Source organism: Crocuta crocuta, unplaced genomic scaffold, assembly GCF_008692635.1.
Source record: "Crocuta crocuta isolate KB4526 unplaced genomic scaffold, BGI_CrCroc_1.0 scaffold118, whole genome shotgun sequence".
NCBI lineage: Eukaryota > Metazoa > Chordata > Mammalia > Carnivora > Hyaenidae > Crocuta > Crocuta crocuta.
The window spans coordinates 1365885-1383908 of NW_027551558.1; the positions used below are offsets into that span (position 1 = coordinate 1365885).

At 43.9% G+C, this 18024-nt stretch overlaps 1 long non-coding RNA gene across 1 annotated transcript; it reads right to left on the bottom strand.

The window, feature by feature from the left end:
- Window positions 1-6435: 6435 nt before the first annotated feature.
- LOC144219370 (uncharacterized) lies at window positions 6436-17532 on the bottom strand. The gene is made up of 4 exons (XR_013331384.1): window positions 17506-17532; window positions 16892-16921; window positions 9621-9789; window positions 6436-6611 (listed from the first exon to the last, which is right to left on the bottom strand). It is a non-coding gene; the product is annotated as an uncharacterized LOC144219370 (long non-coding RNA).
- Window positions 17533-18024: the final 492 nt, after the last annotated feature.

Below are 18024 nucleotides of genomic sequence, written 5' to 3' on the forward strand. Positions count from 1 at the left end.
TTTCCTCATGACTTAGGAGGGTCTTGAAGAAGACACCAAAACATGGGCTCACAGGTTAATTAGGAGGAGACTGGTGGGAGGGGCAGGCAGCACAGTGACTGTGTTGGTGTAGAGTACCCCATGCAGGTTGGACCAGAGGAGCCAGCACTGGTCTGAGGACATGAGATGACTGTCAGAAGATAGGGCAAAAGCAAGAGATCAAACAAAGAAAGAGATGCTGAAAGGAAGAAGGGGGCACACGTACCCCAGGACACACATAGAGACACCCAGGCCTGCGGAGCACAAGTTCCCCATCAGAACACTCCCATTCAAACCTATCTCACATGGCAGCCATGTTACTGCCTAGGTGTCTGATCATCAATCACCATGTCCCCTGTCACTCTACTCAGTTGCTTTTCCAAACCACTAGAACTTCCTTGAACCCTGCCTGATGTGTCCTCCACATCCCCAGCCCTCTCTCTTAGTTAGTTCCCTCTGTATTTCAGAAACTCACTCCTGACTCCTCCTTCAGACTGACAAATGGTCCTTGTGCCCATAGTACCCTGGTGCCAGGCTTTCTGAACCTTGGCTACCGTAGTTGCCTTGTACTTCCCCACTGACCCCTTTGCCTCCACATTAGACCACAAGGGCCTGGAGAGTAGAGTGAAGTTATTCATCTTTACATTCCTGGTACTGAGCATGGAGAAGACCCTAAAAAAAAAAAAAGAACAAAAATATTTTTGGAGCAAATGAATTGAATAGCTTACACTATTTTGTTTACAAAAGAACAGTGGTGAGTCAGTACTTCTCTGAGAAAATAAACCATGTAATTTGGGAAAAGAAGTATTATTTTCCAAGGGCTTTGCCATGAATGGGCTCCTCTGGTGGGTAGAGAGCTACTTATGAACATCAGGAGTGTCTCACACTCGTGTAAAATATCACACTGCCCTTAGGAATACTTGATCAGACCAAGAAGGAGAATGGATATGTGTTTCAGAGTCCTGGGGATGTATGGCTAGCTTAAATCTAGGAACGTACAGGGCAACTAGGAGATAGCAGGACAATGACTTGTGTTTAGTGTGCATGAAGCGAGCATAGTGAGTGACCTGGGAGAAGGGTGAAGGGATATCTCAACAAGAAAGCCTGAGTCGAGAGCAGGACTGCACAGCTTTGCTGAGGACTTACCACTATCCCATCCATGGCCAGGAAACTTGCATAGTCACTTATTGTCATCCTCTGGTGATGGGGGGTTGGCAGGATGAGCACAGAGGGTGAGGGCAAGGACTTGAGAATGCTGAGCCAAGGGCGGCAGGAAGGCAGGAAAGGGGAGGGGTGAAAACCAGCCTACCTGACAGATGGAGGGCCCCAGAGGGATTGCATTTTCTGCTCTAATGGGCCTTGGAAATGAGACATTCCCGCTCTCCCTGCCCCCACTCTCCTAGAGAGTTCAAAGCCTCTCTACACACGAGTTCTCAATTTCCAAGGCACTCAAGTGAGGCAAAATATATCTTTCCCACCTGTAGTTTCATTGACAAATTATTTACAAGCTAAAAAGACTTCTTGCTGGTCCTTTGAAGAGGTTCCTTTTGTTCTTTGCCATGTGACTAAAAAGTAAAAGCAAACTCAAATTGCAGAAATAATCCTGCAATGTACTATGTGGGTCAGTTAATGTTCATTAATTCTGTCATTTGAGCCCTTTCCATGTGAAAGTGTTCTTGCTTGCAGGTACAGATGAATTATGGTGGTAGGACTTTGGTGACACCATAAATCACAAAGAACTGAGCGACCTAAGGCTGGGTTCTTCTATGTCTTCCCTGTGCAGGAGGGTATGGTCACCCAACATGGAGCCATGGACCCTTGAGAAGGTCAGGCCATCTGCTGGGCCCAGGTTTTCCTTGGCTAAAGAGCAGGTACCTGTGTTTTAGTCCAGTCTCTTCTGTAGGGGTCCTCTGCCCTGTCACATCTAAGAATATTAGATAGAATAGAATCTATAATAGAATAAAGGATTCCTAAATCTCCAAGCTGTCATCCTACCAGGGATCATGACTAATTTGTACTTTTTGGGTGTGTGACTTTAAACCTTTTATGACTTTGATAACCTCGTGAATATATATATTTTTAATTTTTTAAAGTTTATTTTTTTGAGAGGTAAAGAGTATGAGTGGGGGAGGGACAGAGAGAGAGGGAGACACAGAATCTGAAGCAGGCTCCAGGCTCTGAGCTGTTAGCACAGAGCCCAACATAGGGCTCGAACTCATGAACTGTGAGATCATGACCTGAGCTGAAGTTGGGTGCTTAACCAACTGAGCCAACTAGGTGCCCCCCTCATGAATACTTTTTAATGGGTTGAATTAATATAAAAGCAAATAAATAATAAGTGCATAAGTGGGAAAAATAATTTTGGTTTAGGGATTCCAATAATATAAAGTTTTAATTAACCACAAATCAGCTTACTAGAACTCTAAATTAGCTACCATTTTTAACATCCCAATATGCATTTATAATCATGTATTACTGATAATAGCTTGTCCACATCTTTATCTGTAATGTTATACCGACTGAATTTCTATAACCCTTCATTTTGGAAACCTTGGATTTGCTGATAAATTCACTACTAGCATCTTTTTCTTTCAAATATTAAAAAATTGCTTATACATGCCTACCTATCTAAACTTATTTAATTTATACAAACTTATTTTTTAATGGCTTATATGTACATTCCAAAGCAAAGTATAATGGAGACAGCCAAACACCAACCAAACAGTAGGCATGCAATACTGCAAAGCAATTCTGACACTAACGTACTGAAGTTAGAACAGCCTGCACACATTGAAGAACACAGCCCCCAGGAAGACCTCCCTGACTTCAGGCAACAGCCACAAGTTCCAGAGTTCTCAGGCCACTCACGCTTCTGACCAACTGTCCACAAATTCAGAGGGTTTTCTTGACCCTCTCAGGTTTGATAATTTGCTAGAATGACTCACAGAATACAGGGAAGCACTATCTCTACAATTTAGTTTATTATGAAGAATATAGGTCAAGGGCTGCCAAAAGAAGAGACCCATAGGTAGGGTCCAGAAGGATGCCAAATATGGAGCTTCCACATCCCCTCATCGAATCAAGGTGCACTACTTTCCTGGCACATCCATGGGTGGTCAGCAACCAGGAAGCTTAATGGGACTTCACTGTCCAGAGCTTTTATTCTGGTTTCATTAAGTAGACATGACTGATTAAATCATTGATCACATGGTTGAACTCAATCTCCAGCCTTAGTCCCCTCCCTGGAGGTTGGACTGATATAACCCCAGCCCTAACCCTCTAATCACTTGGTTACTGTCTCAGGCATGACCAGCCTTCTATTCTGAGTCATCTCAGCAGTACCTCAGGTGTGGTCCCTGGAGTTCACTCTGAATAACAAAAATACTGTTAGTGCTTGGAAAATTCCAAGAACCTAGAGACTTCCTCCTAGGAACAAAGACCAGACAAATTCTTTATTATACAATGAAGAGAACTGCCTTAGACTACAAGAGACCTGACTTCTGTGTCCTACCTCCATATTCACCAGTAGCTAAACCTGAATAAACACTGAAAATTACCTGATGGACAATTCCTTCTGGATCTAAATTAGGTGGCATAGTAAACAACCAGTCACAGTACCTGAAGCACATTGTTAGTCATTTGTTTAAACAATTCATACATTTAGCCACTTACTCATTCAGCAAATACACAAAAATTTCCTAAGTGCCAGGCACGGTTTAAACCGCCACCGAGTGTGACCTGCAATTGAGTCTACAGACTGGTGGGTAGGTGCTCCCCAGAAGTGAATACTTCTGAACCTGGGGAAAAAGTATTCCTGAAATATTGGAAGTTAGTTAGGGGCAGGGGGCAGGGTGGTGGTGGTGGTAGGGTGGTTAACATCATCAAATGCCCTCAATCTGTGCATGAGCCAGGGAAGGAGAGAATGCAATTGGGTGTCTATCTTCAGGCCAATCCCCAAGATAGATGTTCTAATTGATGAGAGTGGCAAATAAAGAGGCTGAACACCCATATGACTATTGAGTATGACGAAGGCGGTGAGTGAGAGTCTGGGACTGAAGAAGGCTTCCTGACCTCAAAGCCCACCACCTCTTCTTCTAGTATGTCATACCTAACATCACTCTCACATATTGTTGTCACCCAGGCTGGCATCTTTCCTGAAGCTTGGCTTCTGGATGTTTGGAGAATTAAGAGATACCAGCTCTTCTAAGGGAAAAGATTTCTGTTGAATTCTGAGCAACAGTTGGCTCCCCTCAGTGGAAAAATGATACCACCTCCCTCTCACAACTGTGTTCTTTCTCAGTCAGAACTGTGAGTATTTCTTTGCCTGTTTTCTTCTTTTTCCATTTGGGAAAAAAGACCCAGGTTTCTTTTCTCTGTGCCTCCACTTCCCCAGGCAGAAGCTTTAATAACAAGCCCACAGGATTAGTTATTACTGCTATATATCAGATTACCCTCAAAACTGAGCATCTGATGACAGCACTTCTTATCTCAGCACAGTCTGAGAGGGCCAGTAATTTGGGAGTGCCATACTTGGGAAGTTCTGTTTTTGGACCTCCCATGGAGTCACAATAAAGTTCTGGACTGGGACTACAGTCATCCAAAGGCTTGAATGTGGCCGGGTGGTTCACTTATAAACTCACTAAGGTAACTGAGGGTAAAATGTCTCTGTTCCTCACCACATGGACCTCTCCAGATGGCTTCTCACAACAGGTAGGGCAGCTGGCTTCCCCCAGAGTGAGTGAACGATGAGAGAGAGGATGGGGACAATCAAGTCTGAAGCTTCAATATCGTTTATTACCTGGTCTCAAAAGTATCATGACAGCATTTATGGTTGTATTTTCCTGGTCATATAGACTGACCCTGGTACAGTGTGAGAAGGGACTTCTAGGAGGCATAAATCACTGGGGCATCTTAGGGATTGGGTACCACAGACTCTCCCTTGGCCACCTATGATTTGTGTCCCTCTCACATGTTAAATACACTCACCTCCTCCAAAGATCCCTCTTCTCCACCTCACCTCTGCCAAATCTTACTCCATTACAGCATCAGCTCAAAGTCCAGAATCTCATCATCAAGATCAGGTTCAAGTGCAGAAGAGCCCCATGGCATAAAAATACAAGTTGTCTTTCCCTTATGTACCCAATATTGGTGGGGACAGGCAGGGGAAAGCTGTTTAGACATTCCTGTGTCAAAGAGGAAAAATAAGGGTCCCCAGGAGCCACTTATCCTAGTGTTTCTGAAATTCCTCTGTGCAAATATTGGCAGTTCCTGGATTAGGACTTAGTCCTACATCTACCCAGAAGTATCTCTTTGGCTTTTGGTTCTGCTTTCTGGCATCTTAGTTTAAACTTCTGAGTTCCTTTTCTTTTTCATGACAGGTAATGCATGACCCTTAATATGAATAGTTTTCTCAACTTCCTCTGCTTCTAGAAGTTAGGGGGTTCCGAGGCTTCTTTTTATTTTGAACATTCTTTCATTTTGAATAGTGTCAGTCCAAGCTGGAGGTGCTTCCAAGGGTATAATTTGCCTTATAACATTGTGGGTCTCATGTGAGTCTTATTGGGGTTTGCTACATTCCATGAAAACCATACCCATAATTCTCTTCTACTTAAGCCCTTCTCTACTTGGGATTTCTGCTGAGGAGTAGTCCTTGCAAGCTTCTTAAAAACCCTATTGTATGACTGAGAGAGTCCATGAAGTATATCCTTAAAATTTTAGAGGGTCTGTTTTCTGATCGAATGATACCCTAAGGTACAACCTTTGATATTTCTGAAGTCTTCATAAAAGATTTTATAGTCATACACTGTTTTCATTTCTGGAATATGCTTTTATGAGAGTGCTCTGTATTTGATCTTTGCTCAGAAGCCATTTCTTAATTTTAGCATCAGTTGCCACCTGTAGAGGCCAGGAATCTTCAAAAACAGCAAATCTTGGCTCTTTTTCCCACAATGTATCTTCTCTTCTTTCGTATTTTACTCTAAGTAGCAAGAAGAAAGCAAGTGGCACCTTCAATTCTCCTTACTTCCACCACCCAGTTCATTAAACACATTTCCTGACTCCTACATATTGCAGGCAATAGTGTTGGTATTATACTGTCACTGCATAACGAAGATCCCTTTTCCTCTAGCATTGATCTGATTTTCCTTTTTTCTAAACCTCACTAGCAGCCTCCTCAAATTCAAATTCTACTAACACTCTGTTTAAGGCAATTTAGGCTTTAATTAATCCTTTCTGTAACATCCCTCCAACTACTGCCCACTGCCACAGCATTTCATGATTTAGATATTTGTTGTGAAAACACTCTGCCACTTACCAAAATCTGAACTAGTTGTCTATGTTGTGTAGAAACAAAATAACTATCAAGACATGGTAGCTGAAGATACCAGATGCTTATTATATTACAAGATTTCTGGGGGTTAGGAATCTGGAAGTGGCTGGGTGATTCTGGCTGAGGATTTCTCATCAGGTTGCAGGCAAGTCATCAGCTGGGGCTGCAGTCATCTGAATGCTTGAGTGGGGCTGTAGGATCATGTGCCGATTGACAGAAGGCTTTGGTTCCTCACCATGGGGGCTGCTCATGACATGGCAGTTGGCTTCCAACAAGAGACAACAATACAGGAGAGAGAGTGACCAAGACAGAAGTTTCACTGTCCTCTATAACCTCATCTTTGCAGTGACTTGCCATCACTCCCACCATATTGGTCACATAGACCAACCCTGGTATAATGTGGGAGACGACCACACAAGGATACCACAGGAGGGCCAGGATCATAGGGGGCCAGGCAACAATCCTGCTAATTGTTGGCACCTGCTCTTCCCAGCAATCCACTGCCAGAGACTCTGAGCAGTTTCTCAATCTGCTCAAAGCTTGTTTCAGACTCACTATTACCATCAAGGGGTTGGGCCACTTCCTCCTGTGAACACTGTATACATGCTTTTCATGTTATAATTCAGCAGTTAAACATAGCCATTAAACTGTTTCCTCCACCTTAGTGGAGGCAAACAATGCTCTCTGAGGAATTTACAGAGGTAGGAAGATTAGATCAATACCCATGTTTCTCCCATAACAGAAGCACACTCCAACCCTGCAGTCTGACTTGTGTTTTTGGATTTAATTTGGTGTTGGCTTGCTGTTGGGAGGATACAGTGATAGTTGTAACACAGTTTGCACTTTTCATTTTTGAATATAAAAGTCCTGTATGCAAGTGGCATGGGAGTATGTACCACCTGATGTGTATCAAAGCTCAAGGACTGAAGAAGTTCTGCTCTTGGTTCAGTCCTGCACAGAACATAAGGTTTCTTTCTGGGGCTTAGCTCTGCAGTGAGAAACTTCATCTGTTACCACCATTTCTTTCTTTCTTTTTTTTCGGTTTATTTATTTTTGAGAGACAGAGACAGAGTGCAAGTGGGGAAGGGGCAGAGAGAGGGAGACACAGAATCCAAAGGAGGCTCCAGGCTCTAAGTTCTGAGCTATCAGCACAGAGCTTGACACAGGGCTCGAACTCATGAACTGCAAGATCATGACCTGAGCCAAAGTGGGACACTTGACTGACTGAGCCACCCAGCCACCCCTGTCACCTCCCTTTCTAGGTGAAACCCTTCAGGCAAGGAGCCCAAGGCTTCTCCCTGGACTCAGGGCAGGTAGGAGGTTCAGCCCTGTATGGGGGCCAAGCCTCCCTTAAGAGAACCCACAAAAGTATAGATTCTTTGTTTGAGCCCCGAAGAATGTTGTGGGGGAAGGAGAGAGCCTGTGTAGCCTTTAAAAATATTTATGTTTGTTATTATTCAGATTTCTTAAGTCACAGAAGTAGAAGTATTATGTTTGTAAAAGAATTTAAAATTTACTCATACACATAGCATATAACTTACTGCAAGTATGTATGTATATGTATATATATGCATATACCCATATAAAGTGTGAGTTTATATATAAAGTACATACTCTCAACAGGAGTTAGAGTATAATATTCTAGGCTTCTTTCTGTAATTTTAAAAAAGAAATTCATTTAGCAGATATTTATTTACCCTGCAACCTGGGGTGTAATAGTGGGGGGCAGGGAAGAACATTATGGATCATACATTCTTATATGGGAAGAAAACAATAAGCCAGATACATGACTAATTATATAGTATATTAGAAGGAGTTAAGTGTTCTGGAAAAATTAAAGCAGAAGGAGGATGAGGGGAGTCATTGTGGGAGAGGATTATAGTTTTAAATAGAATGATTAGGAAGGGCCTCATTTAAGAAGGTGATATCTGAGCAAAGACTGGGAGGAAGTGAGGGTGAAGAAGATGTGAATATCCCAGGCAGCAGGAACAACAAGTGCAAAGTTCTTGCTACAGGAACATACCTGAAGGGAAGATAATAGAGAGAGGATCGTATTGGTGGTGGGTGGTGGGTGCTGGGTGCTGGGAATGGAAGGGAACCTCTGATCTTACTCTAAGAGTGATGGAGGGCTGCTGGGGGACACTGAGCAGAGGAAGCCAATGGTCTGAGGCTTTAAAAGGGTTGCTGTTCTTCTGTGTGAGAAGACCATGATGGGCAAGGCAGAAGCAGGGCCCAGTGAATGTAACCATGTAGGTCATGTACAAAGGAGGTGGGGGGGGGGGTGTCACACTTAACCAGGGTTGGGATTTTGCTAGATGTGACAAACTCAGAGAGGGATAAGGGGATGGAGGTATGTGCAAAGAAAGGGATAATGATTGACACTATGGTCACTCGATGCTGGAGAAGAGGGAAGTAAAGAAGGGAAGAAAGAGGCAAGATGGGGAAACAATGGAGGTGTATGGATGTGTAATGTCCACAAACTGCAAGTCCCAGTGAGATTGAGGAGTTGTTGGAATCAGGGTAAGAGAAGGGTGAGTGGGAAAACAGGCTGGGATCATTGGAGAATAGAATACTTGAAGTTGAGTCTATGGACGGCATTGCCATTTTTGGTAATGTCACCATCAATGGTGTGATCATGGGTTGGGGTGCAGAGGAGAGCACAACTGTGGGAGGAAGGGAGGTCAAGAACTGAAAAGCCAAGGTGTAAAAGGATTATGCATGTGGAGAGGCAGAGAACCAGAAGCCAAAACTTCCAGAAATGAGTGGCTCATGACCTGAGGGTAGAAGGTTGACCACTTCAAGGACAGCCAATACTAAATTCTAATGGTTCCAGCTTCAAAGATGGAGGTGTTTTGGGAGAAAGGAGGGAGAAAGTTCTGCAAGTGGCATCGAGGAGCACAGAGAACCCCACCCCACCTGCACACCTGGTGTTCTAATATGCATACTGCCCCAGGACATACTGCCCATGGCATCATTCGTTCTGGTGTCCCATTGCCTGAATATCTCATGAGTCACCTTTTGAAGGTCACTTAAGATTGTTTCAAGTGGTGTGTGTGTATATGTGTCATTAGAAACAATCCTGCAGTTACCATCTTTATTGATAACAATGTTGTCCATTGAGGCCAAGGGTATGGGAAGCAGGGAGGTGGCAGGCAACCCTGGGCTCCAGTCTGGCCTCAGGATGTCCAGCTGCCCACACGATCCCAGATGAGAAGGACCAGCCTGTCTACAGCCCTTTGCCTTGATATAGACACTCTGCAATCTGGGTACTCACTTTCTTCGGTGTGGCATTCACCCCACACTGCTCCGATTTCTTCACAGTGGTCTGTAGAGAGGCTGATGTTCATCTGGTCCAGGCATGGTGGTCTGCACATGATGAAGGCTGGAGAACAACCCAGGGGACTGAAACTACAGGTCATCTTGTAACTCTACCTGTTAGACATCTGGGAGAGAATGGAGGAGAAGATCAATAGCTCAGGAATCCAAGTGTTTAGTGAAAACAGGACATGTCAATATATTGGGGGAAGACCTCCAACAGGGGAAAAATGACCCTTCATGAAGGGAGTGGGGACTGCAAATTAGGATCGAGATTCCCAGGGGTTTTGCCACAAACTCTGTGTGCAGATTCCCTGCTCCTTTCAAAGCCCAATCTTCTCAAATAAAAAACTGGTATGGAGAGGAGGCGGCACCATTTAGAGGGAGAGAAATGGATGTAAGAGTCAACTAGAGCCCATTTCATGCCCAGGTGCCTCAATTTTCCTCAGTGATTAGCTCCTGGAACTTGCTTTCTCAGAAGTGAAAGGAGGATTTGAGGTACCTGAAGGGAATATGGGGCTTGTGTCCATGACAGGCCCTGTGCATATCAGGTTCCGATGAACCTTCCCTTCCCTTCCCACCCTAACCCAGGTCCACAGTCTCTATCCAAAGTCTTGATACTTATGGACTCTAGACTATTGTGGCTTTTAGAAGACTAGTCACCACTTCTAGTACATTACAAAACATCCCTGGCTGGGGCTGGGGTTGGGCAGAGGCAGCTCCTGTCTTCACATCCATGAATATTGCTGCGGTGAAAGGTGCAATGCGTATTCAGTCGATGGGGCCAATGGGAACCAGAAACAGCCTTACATCATTTCAGCTCAGGTTTTGCTGCCAAATAAACTATGGAAAGATTTTAAGTTTGGTTTTTCCCTCTGGCATAGAAAAAGTGACCAGACGTGACGCTGGAGAGAAGACATTTATTTGAACACAGGAGTACTAGTACCAGTCTTAATGCAAACCATGTTAAGGCCTCATAAGTTCTAACATTCCTCAGTTTCATTTTCCTCCTCATTTTATTTTATTAAAAATAAAAAAATAAACCACACCGTTCTCAGAACAAGCCCAGAATACACCCTGATCCCTCCTTGCCCACCCATGGACTGCAGCCTAGCCTTTGACAGGGGAGGGAGGGTGGGTGGCCTCATGCCTTAGATGATGGGGCCAAGCTTGGGGAGGGATGGACAATCTATTTCATTGTCTCCTGCATAGCACAGTGAACGACCAGGCTCTCCCCTGAGCCAGGGTGTGACAAAGTGAGTGTTTTAGTGCATTCGGGCTACTATGACAAAAATACCTAGACTGGATGGCTTATAAAACAATTTTTTTCTTACAGTTCTTGAAGTGAGAAGTTCAAGATCAAGGTGCCAGCAGATTCAGTGCCCCATGAGAGCCCATTTCCTGGTTCATAGATGGTCTGAATATGTATGTCCCCCACCCTGCCTCAAAAAATCATGTGTTAATATCCTGATGCCCAGTGGGATACAACAAGAGGTCTGTACCCTGGAACAGGGCTGTCACCTGACCATGTTGTCACCCCAATCTCAGACTTCCAGACTCCAGAACGGTGAGAGATGGACTCTTATGGTTTATAAGCCACCCAGTTGCAGTATTTTGTTAGAGCAGCACAAATGGACCAAGACAGATGGTCGTCTTCCCATTGTTTCCTCACATGGTGGGAGGGGAGAGGGAGCTCTACAGCCTCTCTTATACAAGAGCACTAATTCCATTCATGGGGTCTCCACCCTCATGATCTAATCATTTCTCAAAAGCCCCACCTCCAACACCATCTTATTGGGGTTTAGACTTCAACTTCTGAATTTGCTGGGACAAACATTCAGACCATAGCAGTGTGCAAGGAGGATTTTTATTTCCTATGGTCTCCAATGGGTTATTTCCTTCTTTCTGCTTTTGGTCTAAAATGCAAGAGAGTCAGAACTCCACCCGGATGGCGTTTTCCTCAGAAAGGAGTGCAGGTGAATTGCTTCTTGGTACATTGCAGTGTCTGCTTCTGGGTTCAAATCTTCTACCACCAACTACCTGCTCTACCACCTGCTTAGGACACCTCCATTTCCCTGTGTGTAACATGGGGAAATAGCCACTACTACTTAGCATTTTTCAACTAGCTAAGACACTTACGGCAGAAATGGCCCAATTCTTGGCCTAGGATGCCTAACAAAAAACCAATGTTAGTTTTCTGTCATCTTTAATTTGGGTATAAGAAAACAGGAAGCACGTCCAGCTAGTTTGCTTTCACCTTTGATTAGCCACTGATTTTTATGCTATTTAAAAAAAATGGTTTTAAAAAATCATAACCAGTTAGGGCAATGTAAAATTAGAGAGAAGTGGTTGCTTCAGAACTAATATTCCATCCCTCAAACACATTAATAAGGAAGCCTTACTGGCAACAAATTCCCTCCATTTTTGTTTGAGAAGGTCTTTATTTCTCTTTCCTTTTTGAAGTGTAATTTCACAGGATACAGAATTCTATGCTGGTGGTTTTTTCTCTCAAAACTTAAAATACTTCGTTCCATTTTCTTCCTGTTTGCATGATTTCTGAGAAGTCAGGTACAATTCTTATCTTTCCTCCCCTAAGTAATTCGGTTTTCCTTTGGCTTTCTTCAAGATTTTTTTTCCCCTTACCTTTGGTTTTCTGAAGTGTGAGTATGATTTGCCTGGCTGTATGTTTTTTATTTTGTTTTGTTTTGTTTTTGACGTTTATCCTGCCTGCTGTTCTCTGAGCACTGGTGGTTTGTCTACTGGCACTAACTTGGAGAAATTCTCAGTCATAATTGTTTCAAATATTTCTTCTCTTTCTTCTCCTTCTGGTATTCCCATTGTGTGTGTATTATACCTTTTGTATCGTCTCACAGTCCTTGGATAGTGTCTTCTGTGTTTTTCAGTCCCTTTTCTCTTTGCTTTTCAGTCTGGAAGTTTCTATTGTCATATCCTCAAGCTTAGAGATTCTTTCCTTAGCTGTGTCAACTCAACAAATGAGCCCATCAAAAGCATTCATTTCTGTTGCAATCTTTTTGATCTCCTCTTAAGAGTTTCCATCTCTCTGCTTACATTATCCATCTGTTCTTGCACATTGTCTATTTTTCCCATTAAAGCGCTTAGCATATTAACAAGAGTTTTGAAAAATTCCTGGTCTGATCATTCCAACATCCCTGCAGTATCTGACTCTGGTTCTGATGCTTGTTCAGTCTTTTCAAATTGTGTTTTTTTGCCTTTAAGTATGCCTTGTAATTTTGTGTTGTAAGGCAGGCATGGTGGACTGGGTGTAAGGAGGCCTTGAGTAACATGGTGGATGTGGGGAAGGGGAAATGTTCTATAGTCCTACAATGAGGTCTCAGTCTTTTGATGAGCCTGTATCCCTCAACTGTGAACTTCATTAGTGCTTTTAGTCCCCTGCCTCCTCTTAGGTGGGATAAGATAGCTGGCAGGCTGGTGTTGGGTGTTTCCTTTCTCCCAGGTTGGTTAGGCTCTGATAGAACCCTAGCAGGTTAGTCTCTGATTAGCTAGTTTCTCTTGAGGCCAGGACTTTTGGGAAGAACAGAATGCTCTAGATTTCAAAATAGTTCCTTTCCCCCTGCCTCTGCTAGAAGGAGGAGGCAAAGTTTCTTGGAGCTTCACTGTGAGAATCTGGCAGAGCTCCAGGAGGTAAAACTCACCAAAGTGTGGGGCTCCCTTATTCTGGATCCCCTTGGACTTATTTTTAAAGTTTATTTATTGGGGTGCCTGGGTGGCTCAGTCAGTTACACAACCAACTTCAGCTCAGGTCTTGATCTCACAGTTCATGGGTTTGAGTCCCTTGTTGGGTTCTGTGCTGACAGCTCAGAGCCTGGAGCATGCATCAGATTCTGTGTCTCCCTCTCTCTCTGCCCCTCCACGGCTTGCATTATATCTCTCAAAAATAAATAACATTTAAACAAAATAAAAAGTTTATTTATTTTGAGAAAGCAAGTGTGAGTGGGGGAGGGGCAAAGAGAGAAGGAGAGAGAGAATCCCAAGCAGGATCTGTGCTGTCAGCACAGAGCCCGACGTGGATCTTGAACTCATAGACCATGAGATCATGACCTGAGCCAAGACCAAGAGCTGGGATGCTTAACCGACTGAGTCACTAAGGTGTCCCCCTTGGACCTTTGCTCTCTCAGACTCTGCCACGCTGAGCCTCCAGACACTGCCAGTGATAGTCTAGGTTTTCCTCCTGCAGTGCTGGTTCCCATGGAGGTCTCTGCTTGTGGATGTTTGCTCTGATAAGCTCTGATTCTCTGTAGCTGCCTGTCTGCCTCTCCAATTTTGGGACAGTGGTTTGCTGGTCAATCTTGCTTTTGTGACGAATTTAAGAAGAGACGTTGATTTTTCAGTTTGTTCAGTATTTTACTTGGTGTTAAAAATGGAGTGAAGATGTCTAAGCTCCTTCCATGCGGGACTGGAAACTGGAAGTGGCCTTTTTCTAGCAATATCTTCCTGTTAAATGTGCATCCACATGCCCCATGTTACTAGCAAAGGCATGAGAGAGCTGTGGCTGCTGTCCTCCGTAGACCCATCAAGCCCATTCGGTCTCTCTATGTCTGGAGCTGTGGTTTCCAAGTGAGGGGGTTACACCGTGGAGTAAGTGCCACTAGGGTATGGGAAAGAACATCAGAACATCGAGTTATATTTATTTTTAAGCTCATCTCTTTATTTCTGTTTTTGTGGGTTTTATAGTGTGCATAAGAGATTTGTGTGGAAATATTTATGTATACTTTCTAAATAAATAATGGAGCTACATGCTCAGTTTGAATGACAGGAATTGTGTTCAAAATAAAGTGAGGGGAGGATAACCACTGTTTTAGAGATTGATGAGATAACATATCTACTGGCTAAAATACTACAATTTGGTTCCTTCTTAAATAATGACATCATTTTCCCCCCTCTCTTGACAGGGATTTATCCAAATATATGTGTTTTATTTTGTTTTGTTTTGCTTTAATGAGGCCTCAGAAATTTGGAATGAAATTATACTTTGCACTGATTTCTTAATGTTTAATGCTCATTTCTTAAGTTAAAAAAAAAAAAGTTGTTTTTTTCTCTTCATGTTCTATCCACTGTAGAAGTTTCCATACTGGCAAATGAAGTCAAGCCAACTTAGTCTTGCCAGGAGGGAGGACCAAGATTATTGGTCTCAAGACTAGAGAAATGCCTTCCATTTTCCTATTTCTCCCCTTTATTGGGGCAATGGGAAGGAAGGGACAGTGATCAGTGCCTACACTCTCTCGGCCACTCAGGAAGCCTATAGGTGGCATTGTGGTCCTGTACTCCAGAGTGGGGTCTGAGACGCAGCCATTGAACTTGTTCTCAAAGGGAGGACAAAAAGTCACCTGTTGCTTCTTGTACCTGAGCATTTCGGACATGAACACTCCAGCATCACCATACAGCTATGGAAGTAATGGCAGTTTTCAATGGCGGGCCTTGAAAAGCTGGTACAGATTAAGAAAATGCTTCCATTTCCCTCCCAAACACAAGTTGACACTAGCACTAGGATTCAGGGTTGGAGTCAGCAAAATTATGATGGTGACAGGACACTGCCTGCCATGGTGCATGGTTCCAGTGCTGGTGGGAGTTTGGAGCACACACCTATTGTGATGTATGGCCAGCACCAACCTCGTAAAGGGGTTAATGAGGATAGCTCTGCCTTGGGGTTGTTGTGAAGTCAAATGAAATCAGGTACAAATGAGGAAGAACTTGGAAATCCCTGCGCCCCACACATGTGGGAAGGCCCACCTGTTGTCAAGGTAGCCGCTTCGGCTCATCTCCATCAGCATCCCTTCCCAACCCGTCCAGATAACAGACACCCCCAGGTACCCAGAGATACTTCATTCCTGTGGTTTTACCAGGAGAATCTCTCCTTCCTTTTTCCATCCACCAAAATGTACCTTTTCATGGTCTACTCGACACTGGTAATTGCCACATTCAAAAAGCATTTGAGTGAGGAATCCTAGAAACAGAGTTTCAATTTAATTGGAAACCTATAAATCTAAATCAATTTCAATTTTTCTAAAACTGAAATTTCTGGTAAGGCGTTGAGAAATTTCTCCAGGTGGAGATATTTAAGGGCGGAAAGCCACTCAAGTACCCTTTAAGCTACTGGTTTTCAACCCTGGCTGCACATTAGGATCACCTGAGAAGATTTAAATATTCGTAATGCCACATGGGCACTCCTGCCTATGGCCATATTATGATTTTCATGGGCCCCTTCCTTTAAGAATATATTGAAAATCATACTTTACTACTGCATTGGTACAAAAACAAATATGTTAGGGGCACCTGGGTGGCTCAGTCGGTTAAGCGTCCGACTTCGCCTCAGGTCATGATCTCGTGGTTCGTGGTTTCATGCCCCGCGTCGGGCTCTGTGCTGACTGCCAGCTCAGAGCCTGGAGCCTGTTTCAGTCTGTGACTCCCTCTCTCTCTGACCCTCCCCTGCTCACACTGTCTCTCTCTCTCTCAGAAATAAAATATTTTTAAAAAGACACATATGTTAATATTACATATTAAAACCTTTTCTTTGACCTAAAAGCTTGCCTCCTTCTTCTGATTTTAAACAAAAATGAAAACATTTTCTGTACCCCAAGTGCTGTACCTAGCAAGTAAGCCATCATTGCCAAGAAGAGCTAAATCAGAATTTCTTGGGTGGAATGGAGGCCTCAGTGTTTCCTAAAGGTCCTCAGGCCATTCCAACAAATAGCTAAGGTAGACACCTGCTTCCAACCATCCAAGAAGGAATGCTTACTTGGCAGAACAGGTGAAAAGTGTACTGAAGAGGCTATTTTCCTCTTATCCTCATGGGCCAAGGTCAGCCAAAGTCAGCCTGAAGCAGCCCAGCCTGCCTCGACACCCTGAACTTCTGGAAGGACAAAGCATCCCTAATTTCTTTATCATCATGCCTCTGGGATTCTGACCTCTACCTGCCTGAGAAAGAGACAGAGTGCAAGCTGGGGAGGGGCAGAGAGAGAGGGAGACACAGAATCTGAGGCAGGACCTGGACTTTGAGCTGGCAGCACAGAGCCTGACGCAGAGCTCCAACCCACGAACTGCGAGATCATGACCTGAGCTGAAGTTGGATGCTTAACCAACTGGGCCACCCTGGTGCCCTCAGAACCAGGAAATTCTTCTGAGGGCACAATTTTTAAGTCCTTCCATCTGCTCACGAACAGGCCCAATCTTGATCCCCTGAGGCACCAGTACCTCTCTGGGATGACATTCTCTCCAACTCACCTGGCAATAGAGTGAAAACACAAGACATTACACCAGAAGCCTTATTATGGGAACAGGCCCCACCATGTTGACATAGGGCTCAGAGAGAGAAGGAAGCAAAGGTTTTAACATCCACAAGGAAGTTGCAGGCATTCTGAGAGATGGGGCAGGGATTTGAGCTGCTTTCATTGTTCAATGACATCCTTGAAGCCAATTGCCTTCCCATCATCCTACCTTTCCTTCCTTCCTCCCTTCCTGCCTTCCTTCCCTCCTTTCTTCCATCAACAAACACTTGTTGTGTTGTTTGGTGAGTTCCTTATAGATTCTGGATATTAACCCTTTATCTGATATGTCATTTGCACCCTCCTACACTGTTNCAAAAACAAACAAACAAAAAACCAAACACTTGTTGTGAACGTACTCTTAAATGTGTGGGGTACTGTAGAATGTGTCTAACAAAGAAGAATAGGCCCATACCCAACATCTTGGATTCACATCCCAAGAGGGAGAAAGGCATACACACAGGCAAATCACAGAGCATAACTGGTAGGTCAGATACAGGAGAGCATGGAGTAAAGGGCACATCCCTGTGCCCCCAGGCTTACTGGAGCTTGTGTTCCACAACAGATGCCATTTGAGCTGAGTTTTAAAGAAGGTTCCTTGGTTGTCATGGAGATAAGGTTGGTCGGTGAGAGTGCACAGAGTGTGGAATTGAAGGGGAGTTCAAGGGTTCTCCAGTGCTATTTACTTAAGTGTTTCCCATTAGGAATCAGGGCATTAATTAACTGCAACCAGCTCAGTCTTTGTGTGTGTGTGTGTGTGTGTGTGTGTGTGTGTCTTTTCTGCAAACACAGCCAGAGCCAGAGCTGAGCACTTGGCTAGAGAAATTGTTTTTCCCTTCTGTGTGCATCTCCTGAAACCAAATTACACTGATGACCCCCAAAACCTGCATTTTCACAGGCTCCTCATAGCAATCAAATTAAGAAATGGAGTAGGTGCATAGATAAGGCAGAGATAGAAATGGGGCCCAAGACAGGGAAGAAAACCATGGTGAGAGACAAAGCTTCAGAGTTGATGAACAATTGATGTTTTCCTGAAGGTGGTCCTTTGCAAGCACCATAGCA